Source organism: Triticum aestivum, chromosome 5B (genome assembly GCF_018294505.1).
Source record: "Triticum aestivum cultivar Chinese Spring chromosome 5B, IWGSC CS RefSeq v2.1, whole genome shotgun sequence".
Lineage (NCBI taxonomy): Eukaryota > Viridiplantae > Streptophyta > Magnoliopsida > Poales > Poaceae > Triticum > Triticum aestivum.
Window position 1 is genome coordinate 576,099,647 of NC_057807.1, and position 27,939 is coordinate 576,127,585.

The window sequence follows — 27,939 nt, forward strand, 5'->3', positions numbered from 1 at the left end:
AAATCTGAGTCGCCGAAACATCTTACCTGGCTTAAATTCATCTCCTTAGTCATCTGAAGACCATGGAGCAAGGCTTCATACTCAGCTGCATTGTTAGTACAAGGGAACATGAACCTTAAGACGTAACAGAATTTATCACCTCGTGGGGAAGTCAAGACAACTCCAGCCCCCGAGCCCTCCAATTGCCTGGACCCATCAAAATGAATAGTCCAATATGTGTTATCCGGCTTGTCCTCGGGCATCTACAGCTCTGTCCTGTCATTTATGAAATCCACGAGTGCTTGGGATTTGATGGCCGTGCGAGGCATATATTTCAAACCATGAGGTCCAACCTCAATAGCCCACTTGGCTACTCTACATGTGGCTTCTCTGTTTTGAATAATATCCCCTAAAGGAGCAGAACTAACCATAGTGATAGGATGACCGAAGAAATATTGCTTGAGCTTTAGACTAGCCATGAACACCCCATAGACAAGCTTCTGCCAATGCGGATATCTCTGCTTGGACTCAATAAGAACTTCACTGATGTAGTAAACCGGCCTCTGAACCGGATATTCCTTGCATGCTTCCTTCCGTTCCACCACAATAGCTACGCTGACAGCCCGGGCATTAGCAGCCACGTATAGCAACAATGACTTCTTATCAATAGGAGCATCAAGGACCGGTGACTCAGCCAGTTGTTTCTTCAAGGCTTCAAACGCTTCATTAGCAGCATCACTCCAGACAAAATTATCTATCTTTTTCATCATCTGATACAGAGGGATAGCCTTCTCTCCCAGCCATCTTATGAACCGGCTTAAAGCTGCAATACGACCCGCCAGATCTTGAACATCATTGACACACGCCGGCTTAGACAAGGAAGTAATAGCCTTAATTTTTTTTCTGGGTTAGCTTCAATACCCCGTTGAGAAACCAGAAAGCCCAAAGGCTTGCCTACTGGCACACCAAAAACATACTTGGTCGTGTTAAGCATCATCTTGTAGACCCGGAGATTGTCAAAGGTCTCCTTCAAATCATCTATCAAAGTTTCCTTCTTTCTGGATTTTACCACAATATCATCCACATAAGCATGAACATTGCCCCCAATCTGATCATGAAAACAATTCTGCACACAGCGTTGGTAAGTCGCCTGGGCACTCTTGAGCCCGAAAGGCATAGACAACCCTCCACCGGCTACTGTTCAACCAGCCCTCCACCGGCTACTGTTCAACCTTTCCTCCACGGGGTCATGTTCATCCAGCCCTCCACGGGGTCCTGTTCATTCATGCCCAACCGGCTCGATCAATCGGGGTCCTGTTCATCCAGCGGCAACACCATGGGGTCCTGTTCATCCAACCGCTCACCGAGAACTGTTCATCCAACCCCCCAACAACGCTCGTTGTTCATCCAGAGGCAGCATCGATCGGCTTCAGTTAGCAATAGTAGCGAAGGAATAGCTCGATCGGGTTCAGTTAACAGCCATCGATCGATCGCTCAGGTTTAGTAACGCGTAGCCTGCAGTGCAATTGCTCGGGTTCAGTTAGGCGAACGCCTCACTTGGGTTCAGTTGGAGCCCAATGCCTCGCACCCATGCGTGTACGTGTACGAGAGAAACGCTCATCGCTCGGCCCCCAACCACCCACCGTAACCGTGAACTCCCTGATATTTTCCTCTCCCTCGCTTCTACCATGGTTTTTCCGTCATGGACGGCCCAAAGAATGTCATGCATCTGCATCTCCGGCCCGCCCAGGACGAAAAATCCATTTTCTGTCATGATTTTTTGTCATAGAAGTAGGAGCCCACCACATCTATGATGATACCGGGTTTTGTCACAATTATCGTCATAGAAGTGTCATAAGCATGACAGAAAAAAAAATCGATCGTCCCAAAATGTCACGGATGTGTCTTTTTTTGTAGTGCAAGGGAGGGGGTGGGCCGCCTGCTGGGAGCCGGCCCATGCCCTTGCCGCTTTCTGGAGCGCGTCACCTTCTTCTAGGAGGCGGGCCTCTGGGCCAGCCGCTTTCTTGGGGTCGGCCATCTTCTAGGAGGCGGCCCTCTGGCTCTATCTGGCCCATGAGGTCGGCCTTGCGACCAGTCGGACTGAGGGAATTGGCCAGCCCCAATATCTTGAAATGTGGTTAAGTGTTGATGAGTCTACCCGGGGTCTATCCCCCGACATCGTGAGAGCAGCGGATCGATCGGCTTGAGTGGTTGAGTTCTTCGTACACGCCCGTGAGTTCGAACCTTTCTTGGGTCTGCGAAGCCCAGAATCCGACAAGGATGATCTTTTACTTCTATATCCTCGCATGAATCATAACATATGTAAGATGTTTGAATGGTTCCGAGTTCATAATATCTAGAGATGCATCATGTTTATAGAGTTTCCAACTCCAGTTGATGATAATGTAACAAGTTTATATGAGTTAAGTTTGATCGTCATTGTATTTATATTCAATATTTTCATGCACCCAAGTATCATTTTACAATTCATGTTTTAGGTCCTTCCTGGTGCTCAACGGTGTGCAGGTGTTAAGGGTGCCACATAGGCAAAACACTGTTGTGACAAAGCAATTAAAGATGAGAGAGAGCATTATGATGCCCCATAAAGAAATGATGCTAAGCATTCAGACCTATGCAAAATGCCTACCAACCAATGCATGAAGGAGATTAGTTGCTTATAACAATTACAGATGAAGGAAGCTTAGCTACAAAAGTTAATCACGTATGCATTGGGGGGATTAAGACCTCGCCTAAGCAACAATGCATTGGAAGAGATTTGTCTCTAACTTATGCAATAATGCGTTGAATATCTTCTACTCCCTTTGTAGACTAATGGTAGTATAGTACTATGCAATCATATGTATGTTTTTTTTCTGAACACAGTACAGACATAAGCACTCGTACATACGCATATACACCTCACCCCTATGAACGCACACACGCACACCCTACCCCTATGAGCACCATCGAGAGACTGAGCTGACATATAATCTTGAGATTTCGAAGTCATCGTAGGCGGCTCGTCGTCGACGGGGCATCAGGACTTGTATTTTGATGGGCTGGTGATACCACTGTCCCTCTAATCATCGAACAACAGGTTGGTTCGCAGTTTGCTTACTCTAGGGCCATGAAGTGCCGTTGGTACTCTAGAGCCATGCCGTTGTTTTTTTTAAATGGAACACTGGTATTCCATTAAGACACGGCTCGATCGCCGGTCACAGCACTGAGTGCATCATCCGGGTAGCTGGTGAACCACTCACGGTGCTCACCATCAGTTAAACATGCACCTATGGAAGCCAGCACATGTGCTGGACCATTACAAAGTCTCGGCACAAACACCACCTGGGCCTCAATGAAAAGGGTCCTAAGTGTAAACCTGATCTCACTAAACAACACACCCAGGGGCGAGAAAGCATAAGCATTTGAGTTCATGGCCTGCTGAAGGACCAGGCAGTCGGTTTCAAAAATCACGCGCCCAACACCGAGCCTGTCCGCCAGCGTCACAGCTTCGAAAAGGGCAATTGTTTCAGCATGTAGTGCACTGTTCAGATCAAGACGGGCTCCAGCTATAGCAAAACAAACGTCCTGGGTGTCATCTCTGCATATCATGCCCCAGCCTCCAGACCTTGTTTGTTCTGCAAACGCGGCATCAATGCTAATTTTCACCATATCAGTAGGGGGCTTCACCCACTTATCCTGTTGTCGAACCGGTGCAGTCGGCTTTGCGCACAAGAACTCTTTCCATTCATTTGCATGATGACTAACAATGTATCGAAAAGCTTCAACCTCGAGCCGTTTCTCCCCATGATTGCCTCTGTTCTGCTCAGCCCACCAACACCAAAGCAAAGCAATGGATAGCAGCTTCCTCTCTTCAGGCAGTCTGAGGATAACTGACAGAGTTTCTTTAGCAGATGTACATTGGAGTAGTTTGAGTCTGATATCCTCAAGTAGCAGAGCTCGCCATCGTTGCTTGATGAATTTACAGTTGAGAAAAAGGTGGCCGCCGTCCTCAAAAAGCTTCCCACATACTGCACATCGTGTGTCAAGCTCCACCCCTCATCTGCTAATGTTCATATACATTGGGTGACTGTTATGTGCTAATCTCCAAAGGAAATGGTGGACTCTTGGTGGGCATTTAACCTTCCAAATGGCTCGAAAAACTTCAGAGGTTGGTTGTACATCAGAAGAACTTTCCCCTTCTCCCGCCTTGCTTCATCCTTCATCATCTGAACATGGATTTTGTAGGCTGATTTCACAAAGAAGATGCCCTTGTTGTCAAAATGCCATGCCATAAAATCTTCCCCATGCTCGCCGATTGGGATACTCAAAATGATGGGGACATCGTCCGGGTGGAAACAGTCTGACACAAGATTACGGTCCCAACAGCCTGTGTTCGGATCGATCAGCTCGGAAACTTTGGTGAGGAGATTTGGGCCTTGGTATGATGCTGGTCTGCGCGTAACACCCCTCGGGATCCATGGATCTTCCCAGATCCTCACATTGGTTCCATCCCCGATGCGCCAAATTAGGCCTTCCTTCAGCACCTCAATGCCCCTTAAGATACTCCTCCATACATAGCTCATTCCTTTCACAGGCACAGCAGCTAGGATATCTCCATTGGGATAATACTTCGCTCGGAGCACCTGCGCACACAGAGAGTCCGGGGCTTGAATAAGACGCCATCCTTGTCGCGCCAACATGGCCAAGTTAAAGGAGTGCAGATCTCGGAAGCCCAAACCCCCCTCCTCCTTCGAGAGTTTCATCTTCTCCCAACCTATCCAATGCATCTTCCTTCTCATCCTCTTGCTGATTCCACCAGTAACGGCATATGAACTGGCTTATTTCATCACACAAGGACCTCGTAAGATCAAAACAAGCCATAGCATAGGTTGGAATTGCTTGTGCGATGGCTTTGACATAAATCTCTTTACCGGCAGTAGACAAAACCCTTTCCAAGCCTCCCTGCAAACGGCCTACAATTCTGTCTTTTATGTAGAGGAAGCACTTCTTAACAGATTTTCCAATGTAGATGGGCAGCCCCAAGTATTTCCCACCGTTCGCCTCAGTCCCAAGTTGAAGTTCCTGGAGTATCAAGTTTTTGAAACTCTGCCTTGCATTTGAGCTGAACATCACTGAAGATTTCTCCCTGTTGATGACTTGACCCGAGCTCTCTTCATATACTTGCAAGATAGATTTCACCGTTTGGACCCCCTGTACACTTGCTTGCATCACCAATAGTGAGTCATCAGCGAAAAGTAGATGGCTCACCGTTGGGGCCATAGGAGCAATCTGGATACCCTTGATTTTACCCTCTCTTTCAGCTTGGTGCAACAAAGCAGAGAAACCTTCCGCGCAGATTAGAAACAAATAGGGTGAGATGGGGTCACCTTGTCGTAGGCCCTTACCAGGGACGATAGCATCTGTGATATCTCCGTTAACTCGAAACCTGTAGGTCACAGTAGTCACACACTTCATAATCAGTTGGGTAAACTCATCCACAAAACCCAAACGTTTCATCATGCCCTCCAAAAAAGGCCACTCCACTCTATCATAAGCCTTGCTCATATCTAGTTTGAGGGCCATATAAGCATCCTTTCCACTTCTCTTTCTCCTCATAAAATGCACGTCATCTCATAAGCAAGGATGGTGTTGTCCGATATTAGCCGTCCCGGGACAAATGCACTTTGGTTAGATGATATGAGTTCATCCAAGATCACCTTGAGTCGGTTGGCGAGAACTTTGGAAACAAGCTTATACACCACATTGCAAAGGCTAATAGGGCGAAGATCTTTGATATGATCCGGGTTCCGAACCTTTGGGATGAGTACCACAAAAGTTTCATTCCATCCCTCTGGTATGTTGCCGCCTTGCAATACGCGTAAAACTTCTTGTACCACAACCTCACCCACCGTCCCCCAAAATCTCTTGTAGAAAACAGCCGGCATACCATCAGCCCCAGGGGCTTTTAAGTCTCCCATATCATCCAACGCACTCTTTATCTCTTGAGCCGTGTACTCTTTTTGGAGGAAGGTGTTCATTTGTGGAGTCACACGGGGCGTAACACAATGTAGAACTTGCTCCATTTGAGAACCTGCCATGGGGGTAAACAAGCTAGAGAAATGGTTAGTTATGAGAGCCTTTAAGCCCTCCTCCCCTTCTACCTCCACACCATCCTCTCCCTTCAATTTATGAGTCATGTTTCGCCTCTTCCTCTCCGACGCTACACCATGGAAGTAATCTGTGTTACGATCTCCCTTCGTCAACCAGTTCACATGTGCCCGCTGCTGCCAAAAGATATCAAGCTGCTCCTCCAAACGTCCAAGTTTGTACCGCACCACTTGCTCACGCTTCACCTCTGCCTCCGACAACGCCTTCCTTCGGCACTCCTCCAACTCCTGCCGCAACTTCTTTATTCTTTTTTGGAGATCACCCAAAACTTCTCTACTCCATTTGTCAAGAGTCTGTGAGACTTCTTTGATGCGTTCCATCACCTTCCCATTACCCTTTGTTGCAGCTTCGTCCCATGCCTCAACAACCACCTTTTCGCAGTCTTCTTCAAGTAACCAGCGGGCTTCGAAGCGCTTATTAAGATTATTCGGTTTAGGCATGACCTTCCTTCTCGCACCATGAACATCCATGATGACCGGCCTATGATCAGAATGTTCGGGACATCCATTAGTCACCTTGTAACCTGGGAAGCATGCACACCATTGTGGATTTGCCACAGCCCTATCAAGACGCTCACGAATATAACCCTCCAGCCGGTAATTATTATTGCGCCAAGTAAAGATGTCCCCCTCGAAACCAAGGTCATTCAGGTTGCAAAAATTCAAAGCATCACGAAAGCGGTCCATATATATTTGTGCTTTGGGCACACCCCCTGCTTCTCAAAGTTGTAGAGGATCTCGTTGAAGTCCCCCATGCAAACCCACGGGAGCTTCTCCTGGTGATGCAGATTGCGCAGAAGACGCCATGTCTCTTCCTTCTTCTCCATCTTGGGCTCCCCATAAATACCGGTGAATCTCCACTTATACCCATCCTTCTCCTCAATTGTTACATCAATGTGCATCCTTCCCATCCACCTTAAGCTGAGATTTATGTCTCTCTTCCATAGCATAGCCAAGCCACCACTCTTGCCATCGCACACCTTGTAGACGAGATTTGGCATACCCAAAGTGTAACACAGCTTCTCCACTTTACTTTTCTTCAACTTTGTTTCTGAAAGAAATAACACATCGGGATCCTCCTTCTTCTGGAGCTCCAGAAGACCATGAACTGCCGACCTGTTCCCAAGCCCCCGGCAGTTCCAAGCCACGAGCCTCAATTGTACTCGCGGAGCTGTCCGTGCAGCCCCGCGTCCACCTGTGTCGGGTTTTCGGCTTCACTCCCCACCACCCCATCCATCCTCTGTTTCTTCATGTCACCTCCCTCTTCCATATCAAGATTTGCGCCTTCACTCTTTTTCTCCTTAAGCTTGCTTTCAGTATCAGCCACAGACTCAGTTTTTTGCTCCGCCCCACCAGTTATCCTCGGCTGCCTAACCCACTTCCTACCCCCATGCTGCGTGGTTCTCTCTTGGACCTGTGACTCCTCGCCCTCATTTTCCTGATCGACGTGCATGGGGGCGTTCATTTCCAGGGATGCGGATCCCTCCTTAATGTGTCCATCTATTGCTTCTTTTATCCCATCCCCCACAAACAGCCCATTAGCCTGCTGCTGCTCTTCTTGCACCTGGTCTACTCCTCCACCCTCCGCCTTTTTTGACTGAAGCTCGACACCTATTTCAGCATTAAACTCCAACTGTCTCCTGCCATCACCTGTTTCATTTTCCGTCCCCTCCTCCCCCCCTGGTGATTTTTAGTGGGCCGGTAACCTCTCCGTCCTCCCCCTTTTTGTTCTTTTGCTCCTTTAAACTCTGGTCATCCTTCCTCCAATTGAGACCATCACTGCCTGAAGATCTGCTATTCTTACTCCCAAAGTTTTCAAAGTGTTTCTCTCTTCCACCTCTCCATTTGCTTCCCGAGCTACTATCAGATCCCCAATCAACTCTCCTGGGTGGTTTCCAACTTAGCCATGGGCCCCATTGCTGCACCTCCCTTTGACCTAGCCTGATGGAGCACGATTTGTCCGTATGTCCTATCACTCCACAGGTGTAACAAAAGTCAGGTATGAACTCATAAGCAAAAGGACACCATCTTCCTTCCTCCTCATTTTACTTTTGCACTTGCCCACTCTCCTGCGCCTCTCCATTTTCCTTTCTCTTTTCTTCCTCATCATGTATGGTTATCCCACGCCACAGCGGCTCCTTGATATTGATACGCACCTTAATTCTCAGAATGCGGCACCTCGTCACCGCATCCACCACAACTTCAGCCTCCATAAACTCACCCACTTCATCTCCAATGAGCTCCCCAGCTTGTGCATTGAGCATTCCCAGCGGCAACTTTGACACCCTGATCCAGACCGGCAAGGATGCAAATTCATATTCCTCCAAAGTCTTCCTTGGGTCAAATTCTTCCAGCACCAGAGCATCCCCTTTGAACATCCACGGACCTTCCTCCATCGCCTTCCTCTTCCCAGAATGCTGCAGAAAAGTGACCAGAAAAACATTCTCCCCCATCATCTTACACTCCACTCCACGCATCGGACACCATACTCGACCAATCGAGTTCTCCAGCGCTTCCCCCACCGCCGGCTTCTCCGACAGTACCTTCACCAGGGCCTGTGTGTCCCTCTCACCTCTCTTCAATCCCTCCGACCACCCGATTCGCACCCCTTTCTTCTCTGCCTCCGACAACAGTAGCTTCTCCATCAACCCCGACACCCTCTCCATTGGAACCTTGAACCAGAAAACAGACTAGACCAAGAGATCCAGAGACTTGGGACCTAGGGTTCGCCGGTGCTGAAACGACGGCGCGCCCCAGCCGCACCCCAACGGCCTATGGTGGTGGGAGGGAGGGGGGGAAGGGGCGGAGCTCAGCTGCGAGGGGTGGGGCTGCTGAGGGAGGAGGTCGGCGGTGGTGGGCGGCGGCGGCGGCGCACGAACCAGGACGGCGGCGGCCTCCCAGAGAGTCGCCTAATAAAACGCCAGAGACAGACCAAACCGTCACCCGCTGGGACAGACTGTAAATTTCCATGCCGTTGGTATTTGTCCAGAGTCAACTATCGATGACTACGAGCAACAATCGAAACACGCGTCACATTAAAAAGAACGCCATTGTTATTGATCCAAAGGACGCGCATGCGTTCTATCTGATTTTTCTTTACGACCATCAGTCGTTTGCTTGGGTGTTGTGAGACAATAACAATGGCCGATTGCGTCTTGAGACCGACGCTTTCACCTGCTGCCTCTATCGTTTTCCTCAAAAATTAATCGTATTATACCAAATTTCTCTTCTTTTATCGCTGGAACTTGCGTTACGCTACATCCACATTATAAACAGAAGTCTCCCGCTATGCTATGCCATGCCATGCCATTAGGGTTCACCTCCGCCATGGCAATGGCATCGTCGTCCCTCACCGTCCTGCTCAGCTTCCTCTTCCTCGCCATTGCCGCCGCGGAGCCGGCCTCGGGGACAGCGCAGCACTTTCTGGGAGTCAATTACGGCAGGCTTGGCGACGACCTCCCGCCCCCGCACATCGCGCTTGAGCTCCCCCGCTCGGCCGGCACCGCCGCGGTCAGGTTCTACGACGCCAACGCCACCTTCCTGTCCGCGGCCGCGTCCTCCGGCCTCGGCTTCGTCCCGGCCGTCCCTAACGAGCTCATCGTCTCCTTGGCCGCCTCCCAGCGCGCCGCCGACGCGTGGGTCGCCTCCACGCTCCTCCCCTTCCGTCGCAACCGCCGCCTCCGCTACCTCTTCGTCGGCAACGAGGTGCTCTCCGACCCCACCACCAAGTCCCGCTGGTCCCGGCTCGTCCCCGCAATCACTAACCTCCGCCGCGCGCTCCGACGATATGGCCTCAGCCGTGTCAAGGTCAGCACCACCCTCGGGATGGACGCTCTCGTCGGCCAGAACGTGTTCCCGCCGTCCGCCGGGGTGTTCCGCCCGGACATCATCGACGTCGCCGTGCGCCCGCTCCTCGCCTTCCTCGAGCGTACTGACTCGTACCTTTTCTTTGACGCGTACACCTACTTCACCTGGTCGGCGAATCACACCATCGTGCCGCTCACCTACGCGCTGCTCGAGCCGTCGCCGGCGTCGGGGTTCCAGTACCACGACCCCGGAACGGGGCTGTCGTACACCAACCTCCTCGACCATATGCTCGACGCCGTGGTCGCCGCCATGACGCCATGTGCCGCGCGGGCTACTGCGGCGTCAAGCTGGCGCTGGCCGAGACCGGCTGACCCAACGCCGGCGACCTCAACGAGTTCGGCGCCAACGTGCGGAACGCGGCCACGTACAACCGCAACGTGGCGCGGCACCTGGCGTCCGGCGCCGGCACGCCGCGGCGGCCGGGGATGCGCATGCCGGTGCTCGTGTTCGCGCTCTTCAACGAGAACGTCAAGGGCGGCCCCGGCACAGAGCGGCACTGGGGCCTCTTCTACCCCAACGGCAGTGCGGTGTACGAGGTCGACCTGACGGGGCGCCGGCCGGCGGCGCCGTACCCTCCGCTGCCGCCGGCCACGAACGACCTGCCGTACCCCGGGAAGCTGTGGTGCGTGGCGAGGACGGACCGCCACGGGGCGGTGGCGAACGAAACGGCGGTGAGGGAGCAGGTGGCGACGGCGTGCGCGGACGAGGCCGGGCTGTGCGACCCCGTGCGGCCCAGCGGCGGGTGCCACCTGCCGGACACGGTGGCCGCGCACGCGAGCTACGTGTTCAGCGCGCACTGGAACAGGTTCAGCAAGCAGTACGGCGGGTGGTGCTACTTCGGCGGCCTAGCCGTGGAGACGACCGTCGATCCCAGTGAGCCATTCTTCAGCCTTACATCCTTGTTTACATGTTGCTCCAGAAATTATTTTCAGAAGTTCACTAGAAATACACTCGAAATGTTTTTTTCTCGAATATGCACGAGTGTGCATATTATATATTATAAAAGAAAGGCAAAGAGTGCCTCCATCATAGTTCCAAGGTTCATATTACAACACTCCTAATCCTCACTACTAGCCCACCGTTCAAGCCGAAGGTAGAAGGGGTCCATGTCTCTCTTAAACTTGCCGGCAATAGACCACATTCTTCCTTCCGACCTTACTCTACCTAGTAAAACACCTAACGAAGGTGATGCCCCATCAAACACAATAGCATTGCGATGCTTCCACAACTCCCACAAAGTCAGCAAGAAAACCGTATGAAGATCCTTCTTGTGCCAGCCGTTAGTCCCATGCTTCTCCGCAAGCCAGATGGCTAAGGAATCGTGTGCAGTCGGAGTCCAGTCCAGCATGCCCAGCGCCTCACATACTGCAGCCCACGCTGACCTGGCAAAGACGCACGTCAGTAGCACATGATCAATCGTTTCGTCCTCCTGGTCGCATAAGGGGCATGCATCCTGGTGTGGGAGGCCTTTCCTCGCCAGTCTGTCAGAGGTCCAACACCTGTTTCTTAAGGCAAGCCAAGCAAAAAACTTGCAGGTAGCTGGGGCGTGAGACTTCCAGGTCAGCTCTGCCATAGGCTCAACCGTCCGTCCCCAAAATTTTGCCGCGTAAGCCGAGCGCACCGAGAAACGGCCGTTGGTCTCCCATGACCAACCGACCAAGTCCGGCCCATCCGCCTGCTGCTCCCACGTGCTTACTTTGATCCAAAGCTGTAAGTACTCCTGCAATGCTCCCTCACCAATATTCGGGCCAACATCCGATGCCCAAGACCCATTTTGCACAGCCTGGGCGACTGATCTCGTCAATCTGGTCCGCCTTGGGATCATACCATATATTGTTGGAGCAATCTCTTGTATCCGCATACCATCTAGCCAACGATCCTCCCAAAAAAGTGTATGGAGACCACAGTTTGCTTCACTCCTCATAGCCGCCTGGACAAGTAACTTAGCTTCTTTGGGGATCTTGATCTTGAACTCGCTCCAAGGTCTACTCGTGTCCACTCTTGTGAGCCATGCCCACCTGGCTTGCATGGCCACATTCAGCCATCTAAGGTTAGGTATCCCTAAGCCACCAGCCCACTTCGGCGCACACACCGAATCCCAAGCAACCGCACAGTTCCCTCCGTTAGCTTCCGCTCTTCTGCACCATAGGAAGCCTCTACACACTTTGTTCATTGCCGCAATCGTCTTCTTTGGTAAGTCGAGCGCCATCATGGCGTGGATGGGCATGGCACAGAGCACAGACTTCACCAATGTAAGCCGCCCACTCTTCGGCATTAGAGCCGCTTTCCACTTAGGCAGACAATTTGCCATCTGATCAACTAGAAACTGCATTTGTGCCGCGGACTGCTTCCTCAAGGTCAGCGGCAGCCCAAGGTACTTAATTGGAAAAGCCCCTCTCGGGCATCCCAGCCGATGACACACCGTACCTGCCTCCTGATCATTGCATCTTATCGGTAGGGCCACCGATTTGCCCATGTTTATCCTCAAGCCCGAAGCCTCTCCAAACATTTCCAGAATGTTCTTGCATATGTCTAGCTCCGTGGACTTGGGCTTGATGAACACCACCACATCATCAGCAAATATAGACAAGCGTTGCCTCATACCTGTATGTGCCAAGGGCTCCAACACACCCCTAGTCGTGGCCCTCTGAAACAACCTCTGCAACGGTTCCATAGTAAGAATGAATAGCATCGGCAATATCGGATCCCCTTGTCGCAGCCCCTTGCAGTTATAGATGGTGTCGCCGGGGTCTCCATTTACCATGGCTTTGGTGGTGGATGTTGAAAGGATTCCACAGATCCAGGATCTCCACCGAGGGCCAAACCCCATTTGTTGCATCACCTCAAGCAAGAACGGCCACTGCACCGAATCGAAGGCCTTCGAAATATCTAACTTTAGAAGCACCGAGGGCATCCTCAGGGCATTCAGCCTTCAGGCCATACTTTGAACCAACATGAAGTTGTCATGCAGCGATCGACCTTTCACAAAAGCGCTCTGGTGGTTTCCAACCAACTGCGGAAGGTGCACCACCAAGCGACAAGCAAGCACCTTCTCAAAAATTTTGATAGCCCCATGCACGAGGTTGATCGGCCTGAAGTCACCCACGTCCAAAGCACCATCCATCTTAGGCAATAATGTCACCAAAGATTTGTTGATAGCCGCCAATCCCCTCATGTCTCCATTGTAGAAGCAATCCATGGCCTTCATGAAATCTACCTTAATAATGTTCCAACACTTTGCATAGAACCGGCCCGTGAACCCATCCGGCCCTGGCGCCCTATCCAGGGGCATATCCTTAATCACGTTTTCCACTTCCTCCATAGTGAAAGCCACCTCCAACTGTGATAGGTCCAGATGCGGCAGGTCTAGCCCCTGTAGGTTTAGTGTGTAACTCCACGGCTCCATGGTGCCGAAAGCCCTGCCATAGTACGCATCCACCGCGGACGCCACCTCTTCCTGCCCTGAGTGAATAGCCCCATTGTATTTCACCGATTTGAGTACATTCTTCCGCTGCCTGTGACTAGCTTGTTGATGGAAAAGCCTCGTGCTCCCATCCCCTTCTCGGAGCTGCAGTAGCCTGGAGCGTTGTCTTGCGATAGTTCTCTCCAGTGAGCATAGCCCTAACAGCTTCCTCTTTAAGCGTTGCCTCAAATCCCTCTCTGCGTCTGCTAGCTGTCTTGATTCCATGGCAACGTCTAGCTGCTTTATCACCTCCAATGCAATGGATATCTGTAACTTTACATTACCAATCCAACGGTTGCTCCACTTCTGAAGACTAACCGCCGTGGCCCTCAGCTTGTTCTGGAGCGTAAGATAGTCATTCGAGGCCACAGGGGTGGAGTCCCAAGCCGCCTGTACTGTTTCCATGAATCCCTCTGCCTTGACCCAGAACGCCTCAAACTTGAACCTTTTCCTCGTCATAATCTCCAAGTTCATATCGAGAAGCAGTGGGCAGTGATCCGATACTGCCGTACCCAGCGCAGAAAGGAAACATGATGGGAATGCTTCATCCCATTCATTGGAGACAAAGACATGATCGATTTTCTCTAGTGTTGCGTTCTGCCTCTCGTTGGACCAAGTGTATCGTCGCCCATTCAGGTATAACTCCTTCAGTTCTAGCATGTTCAGCTTAGATCTGAACCGCCTTAACATCCTCCGATTAATCAAATCATTGTTCTTGTCCTCCTGCCCAGCTATGAGATTAAAGTCTCCAGCAACTAGCCAAGGCCCCGCGTGCAGGTCCCGTATATCCACCAGGTCTTGTAGGAACTCAAGTTTGTCGGCCTCCTCCTGGGGGCCGTAGACACATGTCAACCACCAGGCTTGTTCATCCTCCGGACACTTGACCAGTGCCGTCAACGTATGATTTGTGTAGTGTGGGTTGGACAAGTGAGTAATAGATTCATCCCACACCACCAAGATCCCACCACGTGTTCCCAACGCCGGTAAGTAGAAGAACTTCTCATATTTATTACCAAGGCATTGGCGCACAATGCTTGCAATTTCGTCTCTTGTAGACATACAATGGCCGGATTGGCGGATGTCACCACCTGAAATAGAGCGTTCCTCCTCGCCGGAGCATTAAGCCCACGGACATTCCACACCAACATCTTAAGGGGTTGTGCATTCATTTGCGATGCCCACAACGACCCCGCGTAGCAGAACGGGTCACTAGGCCACAGCCGGCCCATCGATCCACGGTTCCTGGGGTGATTCCCATCCAAACAAGGCCAGCACAACTGCAATGTGCGCGTCCGAGAGCGGGCGTGAGAAAAGGTCAACGTACATCCGAAGGGCATCCTCCAAAATAGCCTCTCCCTCATGTGCCAAGCACAACTTCCTGATGAGCACTTGTTGCGGCTTAGATGCCGCATATTTGGCAATCCTGGCACTCCTCCTGGGCGTGACTTCGATCCTCTGCTTCTTCCTTGCCTGACGACAGGTGTGGGCAACATTCCTTCTATTCGGCCTGGGCAAGATCGGAGACAAGGGTTGGCGAACACCAGCACAAAATGCCCCCACGTCTACGTGAAACTCGTCCCCCACCCCTGCCTGCATGGGAGCAGCGCTGCATGGCCTCGAATCCGACGCATGGCCAAGCTCCTCCTCAGGTGGGTCCTTATCCACCCCATTGGCCGGACAGTGTGGCCTGCATGCCAGTTGGTTGGCCATATGGCCCACCTCGTCCTCTGGCTGGCCCGCGTCAGGCGCCTGCCCAACCATACCCGGCCTCGGGTCCTGCAGCGGGCTTGTATCCCCCGAGGAGAGGCTGACCTGGAAAGTGTCCTAGGGCTCCACCAGCATGGCGCAATCCTCCACATCCTGTTGCAACGACAGGAGTTCCTGATTTTCCCCAGTCCCGAAGCTTGCCAAATCTTCGTCCGTCATATCCTGCAGGAGGAAGGGGATTTGAACCAATCCGATCTGCACAGATCCATGCACATTCCGGCCTCCAATGGGCACCCGGACCGAGGCGGCGGCCCCACTCCCCTGCATCCCAGCAGCTTCGTCCACCTCCTTCTGTCGCCACCTGATTAGCTGCACCGATGGTGGTGAGCACGCAGTCTTCGTGGACCCCATCGCTGTCGGGGCCGGGCAGGACGCCTCGCGTGACAGGGAACAGCTGGCCCCCAACGCGCCGGGCCCCAAGATTGGCTGAACGACCGGGCCCGTGGGGATACGCATGGCGTCAGCCACGCGGCTGTTGCTGACCAACCCGTCATCCATCCGCATCGTTTGACCGCGGTTGCGCGCACCCCTCGTCGGCAACGCCGCCGCCGCCGTAGACGATCTGGCCGTGCTCGCCGAATCACCACCATGGCCGCCCGTACGCCGAGCGCGACCACCCTGTCCACCTTGACCACCATGGTCACCAGGCGCTGGATCGTCATTCCCAGTGGGTGGCGATGGAGGCGGAGGCGGCGCCGGCCGCCCCTCCATAGCCTCGTCGTCCACCAACGGGTCCGCCAATACCTCGATGTCGATAGGATACGAGAGTGCCGTAGTGCACCGTCCCACAGTAAGTCGCCGTCCTTCCTCCATGGCCCAAAGTGTTCGCCGGGGTTCGTCAATGAAGAGCAAACGCCGCCTCGGAATCCGCTGCGGACGGTCTGTGTGTAGCCAGACCCGGAAGTCCGCCATGTCCGCACGACTGGCGGTGTCTTCGTCCACCCCCACAACGTAGCCTAAGCCACGCAAGACCATGCTCGCCGTCCTCTGGCTCCAGGCGTGTGCCGGCACCCCTCACAGAGAGATCAGGACGAGGAAGGGCAGGGATGCCGCCGTGGCCTGCGACTGGCGAATCCAGGGCCGCAAGGAGAGCTTGAACCATGAGGAACTCGCCCGGCCTTCACGCACCATCCGATCCCGAAGATCACCATCCTGGCAGAGCACCAAGAAATCCTCCGGATAGTAACGTCGAATGGACATTTCCGCCGGGCCGACGCCGAATGCCGCATGCAGAGCACGCGCCGCCGAGTCCACGTCCACCGAAGGCCTAGTGCCGGTCACAGTGACAAGCACAGCTCGCGCCAGCTCCGCCTCCAGCCGCCGCGTGTCTTCCGCCGCCTCCAAGAAGCAGACCTCCATCTGCTCCGGCTCCGGACGAGGCGGCGTGGCCTCCAGGGAGCCGAAAGGTGCCGTGAATTCCGGCGAAGCCCGTCTCGCCGACGATGCCGCAGGAGGCCCTTGCACCACATGGCTCCACAAGCGCACCGCGCCCGGCGGAGGTGGCCCCGGCGGCGGAGGAGGTAAGACCGAGGGCGAGCAATGCGGCGAGGCCGGCGGCGAGGGCGCATCCACAGCAGCCCGAAGACGGAGCGCCGGAGGCAGGCGCGGCTGCTGCTCCACCGGAGACGGACTGCGCGGTCGAGTGCACCCACGCGAGGTATGGCCGGCACCGCGGCAACGGACGCAGAACGTGGGGTTGGTGCACTCCCTGAAGATATGGCCCTCGCTGCCACAGTTATAGCAGCAGCCATACAGCTCCGCCGGCAGCTTGGAGGTAGGCGGCGGGCGGGCAGCAGTGAGCACGCGCGGCTCACCAGCCGGGCGGCGACGCCTCGGACGCGAGACGCGGACAGGCGGGGCACGCGGGCGGCGGCCCACCTTGGTCTGCCAGGCCCCAACCCCGGACAGAGGAGCCAGAGCGCGCGAGGAGCCAGCCCCGCCCTGGACCACCGGGCCGAAGGGAGTGCCCAAGATCTCCGGGACGACGACCATGGACCTGAGCCGCGGCCGCAGCTGCGCCGGAGGAGGGGAGATCCGCGCGGAAGGCACGCGGGGTGGGGAGGGCATAGGAGCCCGGGGCGGAGAGGGGGAAGCCGCCGACCCGGACGAGAACGACCCCGAGAGAGAGACCTTAGAGGCCATGGCGCTGCGGGAGGGTGGGCGCCGCCTCCGGGGTGGAGCGCGACGCTTGTGGTGGCCGCCGGCGCCGGAGTGACGGCCGGCGCGGAGCGCAGGAGCGCAGGGGAGGAGCCTACACTCGAAATGTGCCAATGGCATTGCATATTTGAATGTACGTATGTTCTACTTATTGCATATATGTTGTAGAAACATGATGAAACTAACTTAGGAGCCGCGGCCATCCAACTATCCACCTTCTAATAAGAATTCTTATATTCCTTTTTCAGGTCATGGATCGTGTAAATTTCCCAGCGTTACACCAGGCTGAAGATGCTGGTGGCGTTCCCTCCCGTTTAAAACACACCATTGATTGAATAGTGAACGCTTGTACCCCGCTATATTTTTCTTGCTGCAGTCGACTTCAAGGATACACTAGTTTGAATTGTCTCACGATTCGTATTGGAGGAAATAAAATTTGATGCTTCTTGTTGTTGGTAACCTTTGCTTGGTTATATTACTACTTCCTCCGTTTCAAAATAGATGACCCAATTTTGTATTAAAGTAAGGCCCTGTTTGGTTCATAAGTTCTAGGACTTTTGTTTAGTCTCAACTTATAAGTCCCAAGTCCCTAAAAAGTCCCTACCTGTTTGGTTCCTGGGACTTATAAGTCTCTATAAGACCATATTACAACTATAAGTCCCTATAAGTCCCTCCTTGAGAGTCTTATTTCATAAGTCTCAAATGCCCACTTTAAGTCCCTATAAGTCCCTCATGTTTGGTTTAGATAGGACTTATAGGGACTTTTTTAAGTCCCTAAGCCAATAAGTCCCTAGAAATAAACACTCTCTTAATATAAAGTTGGGTCATCTATTTTGAAACGAAGAAGGTATGTGGCAGCGCTATATTGTTCGCCAAGTAGAAGAAAATCCGACCACCTGTCAGTAGTGCAAACACTAGAAAAATATGCTCTGCTGAACAGAAGCATACATATATTTCACCAGACACTGAAGATTACTGCCGGTTTCAAAGCATGTCCGATGAACTACAGCTTAGCTTTCTTCGATGTTCGAGCGACTTGCATTGCAACCCACATCGAACTCATCAAATTTCCAAAAATTAATAATTATTGATTTGGTTGGGATGTGCCAGGCCCAAGCAATAGTACAACACCTGGGCGGCACGTTAGAGCCCCGGCTGCAAGCTACCATGGTGGATCCTCTCCCATACAAAATAAATTTAATATTGTTGTAACACATGGTTCACATATCAGATATTAAATTGATAAAGAACGGATGCCACATTTGATCTTAGCCAAAATACCGAGAAAGGTATGAGTTGCAACGTTGAGCTAGGTCTCGTTCTATAGCCATCCTTCCTATTTTTTTTGAGACAATCTCGCGAAGCTTTTATTTAACTCGTCACAATGTTTACAGGGACGAAAGTAAGGTCATCCGGATTGCCTAACCAAACATGGCGGCCAACTCCGAGTGATAGAGCATACTTCGCTAAATTGTGAGTCTCGATATTCGAGCTCCTAAACTCATGACTAAAAGAGCAACTATCAAAGAAACTAAAATGATCTATGATTTCACGAATGACCGCGCCATTCTCTATTTGATGCCGTTGATGACAATCTTGCAACCAAAAGCTACATATATTCTTCTCTCATAAACTATGAGGCATCTTTGATGACTTCATAAATCTCAAGATGATATATAGGATCAGTCTCTCGGATATGCTCATAGGAGTAGGGTGTGAATGTCTTGCGTCTGTAATGTGTTAAACAAAAAATTTCTTTTCCTTTATAACTACTACTACTACGTGAGATTCATATGTCATCGGTTTGTCTCTGACATGAATCTTATAACAAATTCAGTAACTATTGGTGTAGACTAGCAAACATCGAAAGCATCAAATGTCACTGTCGGTGTCAAAACCGGCGGATCTCGGGTAGGGGGTCCCAAGCTGTGCGTCTTAGGATCAATGGTAACATGAACACGGGATTTTACCCAGCTTCGGGCTCTCTTGATGAGATAATACCCTACATGCTGCTTGATTGACTATAATGAGTATAGGGGCTCGAGATTATATGTTGTGGTCTAAACCCTGGAGGTATGATGAGTAATGTCATAATCGTCTATCGACTAGCCTGGCCTCGATTTATATAATGTACCAGAGGCCTAGGATAACAAGAGTCTTAGCCGAATACGCCGGTGGGGAGGAGTCCTTGTCTTGATCACCAAGTCTTGTGGAATCTTCCTTGTATGCGGCAACTATACGAACTGGCCCATGAGTATACGGCCATGGGGGTCCTCGGCCCAATCTAACTGATCGGAAGACGACGTGGTGAGTACCCCCTAGTCCAGGACACCGTCAGTAGCCCCCTGAACCGGTCTTCAAGTTGGGGACGCTCCTCGATTCTTCTGAACTTTTCTTCATCTTCGGTCATCGGTCTTGAAAACTGGTTCAACAAATCTCCTTATCTTCGATCTTGAGGATCGCCAAAGTGCATCCGAAGAGTTTATACGTCGGGTATCCGAGGAGCCCCTTTAAGTTTACGGCCTTTATCAATGCCTTGTTATTTTTATGCCACACCTCAGGTTTTAAGTTATTCTCGGGCGGTAGTGTCCTCTTGCATCCGAGCTCCAACGACGGATTGCATTCGAGGTATCTTTTGCAGCCAAGCACCAATGCCGGACTGCTTCCGAGCTCCAATGCCAGAATGTATCTGAGGAGTATTGTTACAGCTGAGCTCCAACGCCGAACTGTATCCGAACTCCAACGCCGGACTGTATTCGAGCTCCAACGCCGGACTATGTCCAAGCTCCAATGTCGGACTATATCCTAGGTGTCATAGTGAAGGAAATATGCCCTAGAGGCAATAATAAAGTTATTATTTATTTCCTCATATCATGATAAATGTTTATTATTCATGCTAGAATTGTATTAACCGGAAACATGATACATGTGTGAATACATAGACAAACATATAGTCACTAGTATGCCTCTACTTGACTAGCTCATTAATCAAAGATGGTTATGTTTCCTAACCATAGACATGTGTTGTCATTTGATTAACGGGATCACATCATTAGGAGAATGATGTGATTGACATGACCCATTCCGTTAGCCTAGCACTTGATCGTTTAGTATATTGCTATTGCTTTCTTCATGACTTATACGTGTTCCTGTAACTATGAGATTATGCAACTCCCGTTTACCGGAGGAACACTTTGGGTACTACCAAACGTCACAACGTAACTGGGTGATTATAAAGGAGTACTATAGGTGTCTTCAAAGGTACATGTTGGGTTGGCGTATTTCGAGATTAGGTTTTGTCACTCCGATTGTCGGAGAGGTATCTCTGGGCCCTCTCGGTAATGCACATCACTTTAAGCCTTGCAAGCAATGTAGCTAATGAGTTAGTTACGAGATGATGTATTACGTAACGAGTAAACAAACTTTCCGGTAACGAGATTGAACTAGGTATTGGATACCAACGATCGAATCTCGGGCAAGTAACATACCAATGACAAAGGGAACAACGTATGTTGTTATGCGGTTTGACCGATAAAGATCTTCGTAGAATATGTAGGAACCAATATGGACATCCAGGTTCCGCTATTGGTTATTGACCGAGAATAGTTCTAGGTCATGTCTACATAGTTCTCGAACCCGTAGGGTCCGCACGCTTAAAGTTACGATGACAATTTTATTATGAGTTTATAAGTTTTGATGTACCGAAGTTTGTTCGGAGTCCCGGATGTGATCATGGACATGACGAGGAGTCTCGAAATGGTCGAGTCATAAAGATTGATATATTGGAAGCCTATGTTTGGACATCGGAATCGTTCCGGGTGAAATCGGCATTTTACCGGAGCACCGGGAGGTTACCGGAACCCCCCGGGGGGTTATTGGGCCTACATGGGCCTCGGGAGAGAAGAGGGAAGGAGGCAGGAGGGGGCCGCGCGCCCCTCCCCTTCCTAGTCCGAATAGGACAAGGGAAGGGGGCGGCGCCCCCCTTTCCTTCCCCTCTTCCTCCTCTTTCCCCCTTCTCCTATTCCAACTAGGAAAGAAGGGAGTCCTACTCCCGGTGGGAGTAGGACTCCCCCCTTGGCGCGCCCTCCTTGGCCGGCCACCTCCTCCTCCCTGGCTCCTTTATATACGGGGGCGGGGGGCACCCCATAGACACACAAGTTGATCTACGGATCGTTCCTTAGCCGTGTGCGGTGCCCCCCTCCACCATATTCCACCTCGGTCATATCGTCGCGGAGTTTAGGCAAAGCCCTGTGCCGGTAGAACATCATCATCGTCACCACGCCGTCGTGCTGACGGAACTCATCCCCGAAGCTTTGCTGGATCGGAGCCCGGGGATCGTCATCGAGCTGAACGTGTGCTGAACTCGGAGGTGTCGTACGTTCGGTGCTTGGATCGGTCGGATCGTGAAGACGTACGACTACATCAACCGTGTTGTGCTAACACTTCCGCTTACGGTCTACGAGGGTACGTGGACTACACTCTCCCCTCTCGTTGCTATGTCATCACCATGATCTTGCGTGTGCGTAGGAAATTTTTTGAAATTACTACGTTCCCCAACAGTGGCATCCGAGCCAGGTTTTATGCGTAGATGTCATATGCACGAGTAGAACACAAGTGAGTTGTGGGCGATATAAGTCATACTGCTTACCAGCATGTCATACTTTGGTTCAGCGGCATTGTGAGATGAAGCGGCCCGGACCGACATTACGCGTACGCTTACGCGAGACTGGTTTCACCGTTACGAGCACTCATGCTTAAAGGTGGATGGCGGGTGTCTGTCTCTCTCACTTTAGTTGAACCGAGTGTGGCTACGCCCGGTCCTTGCGAAGGTTAAAACAACACTAACTTGACGAACTATCGTTGTGGTTTTGATGCGTAGGTAAGAACGGTTCTTGCTCAGCCCGTAGCAGCCACGTAAAATTTGCAACAACAAAGTAGAGGACGTCTAACTTGTTTTTGCAGGGCATGTTGTGATGTGATATGGTCAAGACGTGATGCTATATTTTATTGTATGAGATGATCATGTTTTGTAACCGAAGTTATCGGCAACTGGCAGGAGCCATATGGTTGTCGCTTTATTGTATGAAATGCGAACGCCCTGTAATTGCTTTACTTTATCACTAAGCGGTAGCGATAGTCGTAGAAGCAATAGATGGCGTAACGACAATGATGCTACGATGGAGATCAAGGTGTCGCGCCGATGAAAATGGTGATCACGACGGTGCTTCGAAGATGGAGATCACAAGCACAAGATGATGATGGCCATATCATATCACTTATATTGCTTGCATGTGATGTTTATCCTTTATGCATCTTATCTTGCTTTGATTGACGGTAGCATTTTAAGATGATCTCTCACTTAAATTATCAAGAAGTGTTCTCCCTGAGTATGCACCGTTGCCAAAGTTCGTCGTGCCCAGACACCACGTGATGATCGGGTGTGATAAGCTCTACGTCCATCTACAACGGGTGCAAGCCAGTTTTTGCACACGCAGAATACTCATGTTAAACTTGACGAGCCTAGCATATGCAGATATGGCCTCGGAACACGGAGACCGAAAGGTCGAGTGTGAATCATATAGTAGATATGATCAACATAATGATGTTCACCATTGAAAACTACTCCATCTCACGTGATGATCGGTTATGGTTTAGTTGATTTGGATCACGTGATCACTTAGATGACTAGAGAGATGTCTGTCTAAGTGGGAGTTCTTAAGTAATATGATTAATTGAACTTAAATTTATCATGAACTTAGTACCTGATAGTTTTTTGCTCATCTATGTTTGTTTTAGATAGATGGCTCGTGCTGTTGTTCCATTGAATTTTAATGCGTTCCTTGAGAAAGCAAAGTTGAAAGATGATGGTAGCAATTACACGGACTGGGTCCGTAACTTGAGGATTATCCTCATTGCTGCACAGAAGAATTACGTCCTGGAAGCACCGCTGGGTGCTAGGCCTGCTGCTGATGCAACTGACGACGTTAAGAACGTCTGGCAGAGCAAAGCTGATGACTACTCGATAGTTCAGTGTGCCATGCTTTACGGCTTAGAACCGGGTCTTCAACGACGTTTTGAACGTCATGGAGCATATGAGATGTTCCAGGAGTTGAAGTTAATATTTCAAGCAAATGCCCGGATTGAGAGATATGAAGTCTCCAATAAGTTCTATAGCTGCAAGATGGAGGAGAATAGTTCTGTCAGTGAACACATACTCAAAATGTCTGGGTATAATAATCACTTGATTCAACTGGGAGTTAATCTTCCTGATGATAGTGTCATTGACAGAATTCTCCAATCACTGCCACCAAGCTACAAGAGCTTCGTGATGAACTATAATATGCAAGGGATGAACAAGACAATTCCCGAGCTCTTCGCAATGCTAAAAGCTGCGGAAGTAGAAATCAAGAAGGAGCATCAAGTGTTGATGGTTAACAAGACCACTAGTTTCAAGAAAAAGGGCAAAGGGAAGAAGAAGGGGAACTTCAAGAAGAACAGCAAGCAAGTTGCTGCTCAAGAGAAGAAACCAAAGTCTGGACCTAAGCCTAAAACTGAGTGCTTCTACTGCAAGCAGACTGGACACTGGAAGCGGAACTGCCCCAAGTATTTGGCGGATAAGAAGGATGGCAAGGTGAACAAAGGTATATGTGATATACATGTTATTGATGTGTACCTTACTAGAGCTCGCAGTAGCACCTGGGTATTTGATACTGGTTCTGTTGCTAACATTTGCAACTCGAAACAGGGACTACGAAATAAGCGAGCACTGGCCAAGGATGAGATGACGATGCGCGTGAGAAATGGTTCCAAAGTCGATGTGATAGCGGTCGGCACGCTACCTCTACATCTACCTTCAGGATTAGTTTTAGACCTGAATAATTGTTATTTGGTGCCAGCGTTGAGCATGAACATTATATCTGGATCTTGTTTGATGCGAGACGGTTATTCATTTAAATCAGAGAATAATGGTTGTTCTATTTATATGAGTAATATCTTTTATGGTCATGCACCCTTGAAGAGTGGTCTATTTTTGTTGAATCTCGATAGTAGTAATACACATATTCATAATGTCGAAGCCAAAAGATGCAGAGTTAATAATGATAGTGCAACTTATTTGTGGCACTGCCGTTTAGGTCATATCGGTGTAAAACGCATGAAGAAACTCCATACTGATGGACTTTAGGAATCACTTGATTATGAATCACTTGGTACTTGCGAACCGTGCCTCATGGGCAAGATGACTAAAACACCGTTCTCCGGTACTATGGAGAGAGCAACAGATTTATTGGAAATCATACATACAGATGTATGTGGTCCGATGAATGTTGAAGCTCGTGGCGGATATCGTTATTTTCTCACCTTCACAAATGATTTAAGCAGATATGGGTATATCTACTTAATGAAACACAAGTCTGAAACATTTGAAAAGTTCAAAGAATTTCAGAGTGAAGTGGAAAATCATCGTAACAAGAAAATAAAATTCCTACGATCTGATCGTGGAGGAGAATATTTGAGTTACGAGTTTGGTTTACATTTGAAACAATGCGGAATAGTTTCGCAACTCACGCCACCCGGAACACCACAACGAAATGGTGTGTCCGAACGTCGTAATCGTACTTTACTAGATATGGCGCGATCTATGATGTCTCTTACTGATTTACCGCTATTGTTCTGGGGTTATGCTTTAGAGACGGACGCATTCACGTTAAATAGGGCACCATCAAAATCCATTGAGATGACGCCTTATGAACTGTGGCTTGGCAAGAAACCAAAGTTGTCGTTTCTTAAAGTTTGGGGCTGCGATGCTTATGTGAAGAAACTTCAACCAGATAAGCTCGAACCTAAATCGGAGAAATGTGTCTTCATAGGATACCCGAAAGAGACAGCTGGGTATACCTTCTATCACAGATCCGAAGGCAAGACATTCGTTGCTAAGAATGGATCCTTTCTAAGAATGGATCCGAGCTCCAATGCCAGAATGTATCTGAGGAGTATTGTTACAGCTGAGCTCCGACGCCGAACTATATTCGAGCTCCAACGCTGGACTGTATTCGAGCTCCAGCGCCGGACTATGTCCAAGCTCCAATGTCGGACTATATCCTAGGTGTCATAGTGAAGGAAATATGCCCTAGAGGCAATAATAAAGTTATTATTTATTTCCTCATATCATGATAAATGTTTATTATTCATGCTAGAATTGTATTAACCGGAAACATGATACATGTGTGAATACATAGACAAACATATAGTCACTAGTATGCCTCTACTTGACTAGCTCATTAATCAAAGATGGTTATGTTTCCTAACCATAGACATGTGTTGTCATTTGATTAACGGGATCACATCATTAGGAGAATGATGTGATTGACATGACCCATTCCGTTAGCCTAGCACTTGATCATTTAGTATATTGCTATTGCTTTCTTCATGACTTATACATGTTCCTGTAACTATGAGATTATGCAACTCCCGTTTACCGGAGGAACAGTTTGGGTACTACCAAACGTCACAACGTAACTGGGTGATTATAAAGGAGTACTATAGGTGTCTTCAAAGGTACATGTTGGGTTGGCGTATTTCGAGATTAGGTTTTGTCACTCCGATTGTCGGAGAGGTATCTCTGGGCCCTCTCGGTAATGCACATCACTTTAAGCCTTGCAAGCAATGTAGCTAATGAGTTAGTTATGAGATGATGTATTACGTAACGAGTAAAGAGACTTGCCGGTAACGAGATTGAACTAGGTATTGGATACCGACGATCGAATCTCGGGCAAGTAACATACCGATGACAAAGGGAACAATGTATGTTGTTATGCGGTTTGACCGATAAAGATCTTCGTAGAATATGTAGGAACCAATATGGGCATCCAGGTTCCGCTATTGGTTATTGACCGAGAATAGTTCTAGGTCATGTCTACATAGTTCTCGAACCCGTAGGGTCCGCACGCTTAAAGTTACGATGACAGTTTTATTATGAGTTTATAAGTTTTGATGTACCGAAGTTTGTTTGGAGTCCCGGATGTGATCACGGACATGACGAGGAGTCTCGAAATGGTCGAGACATAAAGATTGATATATTGGAAGCCTATGTTTGGACATCGGAATCATTCCGGGTGAAATCGGCATTTTACCGGAGCACCGGGAGGTTATCGGAACCCCCCGGGGGGTTATTGGGCCTACATGGGCCTCGGGAGAGAAGAGGGAAGGAGGCAGGAGGGGGCCGCGCGCCCCTCCCCTTCCTAGTCCGAATAGGACAACGGAAGGGGGGCGGCGCGCCCCCTTTCCTTCCCCTCTTCCTCCTCTTTCCCCCTTCTCCTATTCCCACTAGGAAAGAAGGGAGTCCTACTCCCGATGGGAGTAGGACTCCCCCCCTTGGCGCGCCCTCCTTGGCCGGCCGCCTCCTCCCCCTGGCTCCTTTATATACGGGGGCGGGGGGCACCCCATAGACACACAAGTTGATCTACGGATCGTTCCTTAGCCGTGTGCGGTGCCCCCCTCCACCATATTGCACCTCAGTCATATCGTCGCGGAGTTTAGGCGAAGCCCTGCGCCGGTAGAACATCATCATCGTCACCATGCCGTCGTGCTGACGGAACTCATCCCCGAATCTTTGCTGGATCGGAGCTCGGGGATCGTCATCGAGCTGAACGTGTGCTGAACTCGGAGGTGTCATACGTTCGGTGCTTGGATCGGTCGGATCGTGAAGACGTACGACTACATCAACCGCGTTGTGCTAACGCTTCCGCTTACGGTCTATGAGGGTACGTGGACTACACTCTCCCCTCTCGTTGCTATGTCATCACCATGATCTTGCGTGTGCGTAGGAATTTTTTTGAAATTACTACGTTCCCCAACACATAGATCACCTTGGTTCAAAAAAGTTGAAGGAGTTTAGCCGAGCTTAATGCCAGAAATACCCTCTACGGAGCCAGCCACTAGCGTCCGAGCTTTATGCCGGACTGCTTCTGGGGTGTCTATTGTAGTCGAGCACCAACGCCGGACTGTATCCGAGGTGGTGCACCACCACGGCCAGGGGCTGATTTTTATGAATTTAATTCTAAATTATGCAATGTAATCTCTGCCGAGATGTATAGCCAGTAGCCCTCAAGGTGCGTGTTGGCCTAATATCCGGGATGCACCTGAAGGAAAAAATCAAATCGCTGACCCTAGTAGCCCCTGAGACTCAGGTCGATTCATAAAATCATCCCGAGGATCAATTCCCAGCTCGGCAACATACTTAGGAATAGAAACACGGCACGCAAAGTCCTCGAGACTCAGGTTGGGTGCGGCCGACCAACCTGAGGATAATAATCTCCTCGAAAACTATATTGCGCTTAAATTTTCTGCATTGGATTGTCAATGCAGTAGCCCCCGAGACACTGGTCGGGTGGCAACACCAGATCAGGAGATCGATGTGCCCTTTTAATATTTGTAAATAATAAGCCCGAAGCCTAGTAGCCCCCGAGCCTTAATACGGGCACGGGAGGCCGAATTAAGGATCGATATCCATAGTAAAATCACAAATTATGTGTAATGACT

At 50.3% G+C, this 27,939-nt stretch overlaps 1 non-coding gene and 1 pseudogene across 1 annotated transcript; one reads left to right on the forward strand and one right to left on the reverse strand.

Annotated features, from left to right (window-relative positions):
* The first annotated feature begins 9,473 nt into the window (after positions 1-9,473).
* On the forward strand, positions 9,474-17,689 carry LOC123115051 (probable glucan endo-1,3-beta-glucosidase A6; annotated as a pseudogene).
* An 807-nt stretch (positions 17,690-18,496) lies between these two features.
* Positions 18,497-18,693, reverse strand: LOC123117967 (U2 spliceosomal RNA). The gene has a single exon (XR_006457595.1). It is a non-coding gene; the product is annotated as a U2 spliceosomal RNA (small nuclear RNA).
* Positions 18,694-27,939: the final 9,246 nt, after the last annotated feature.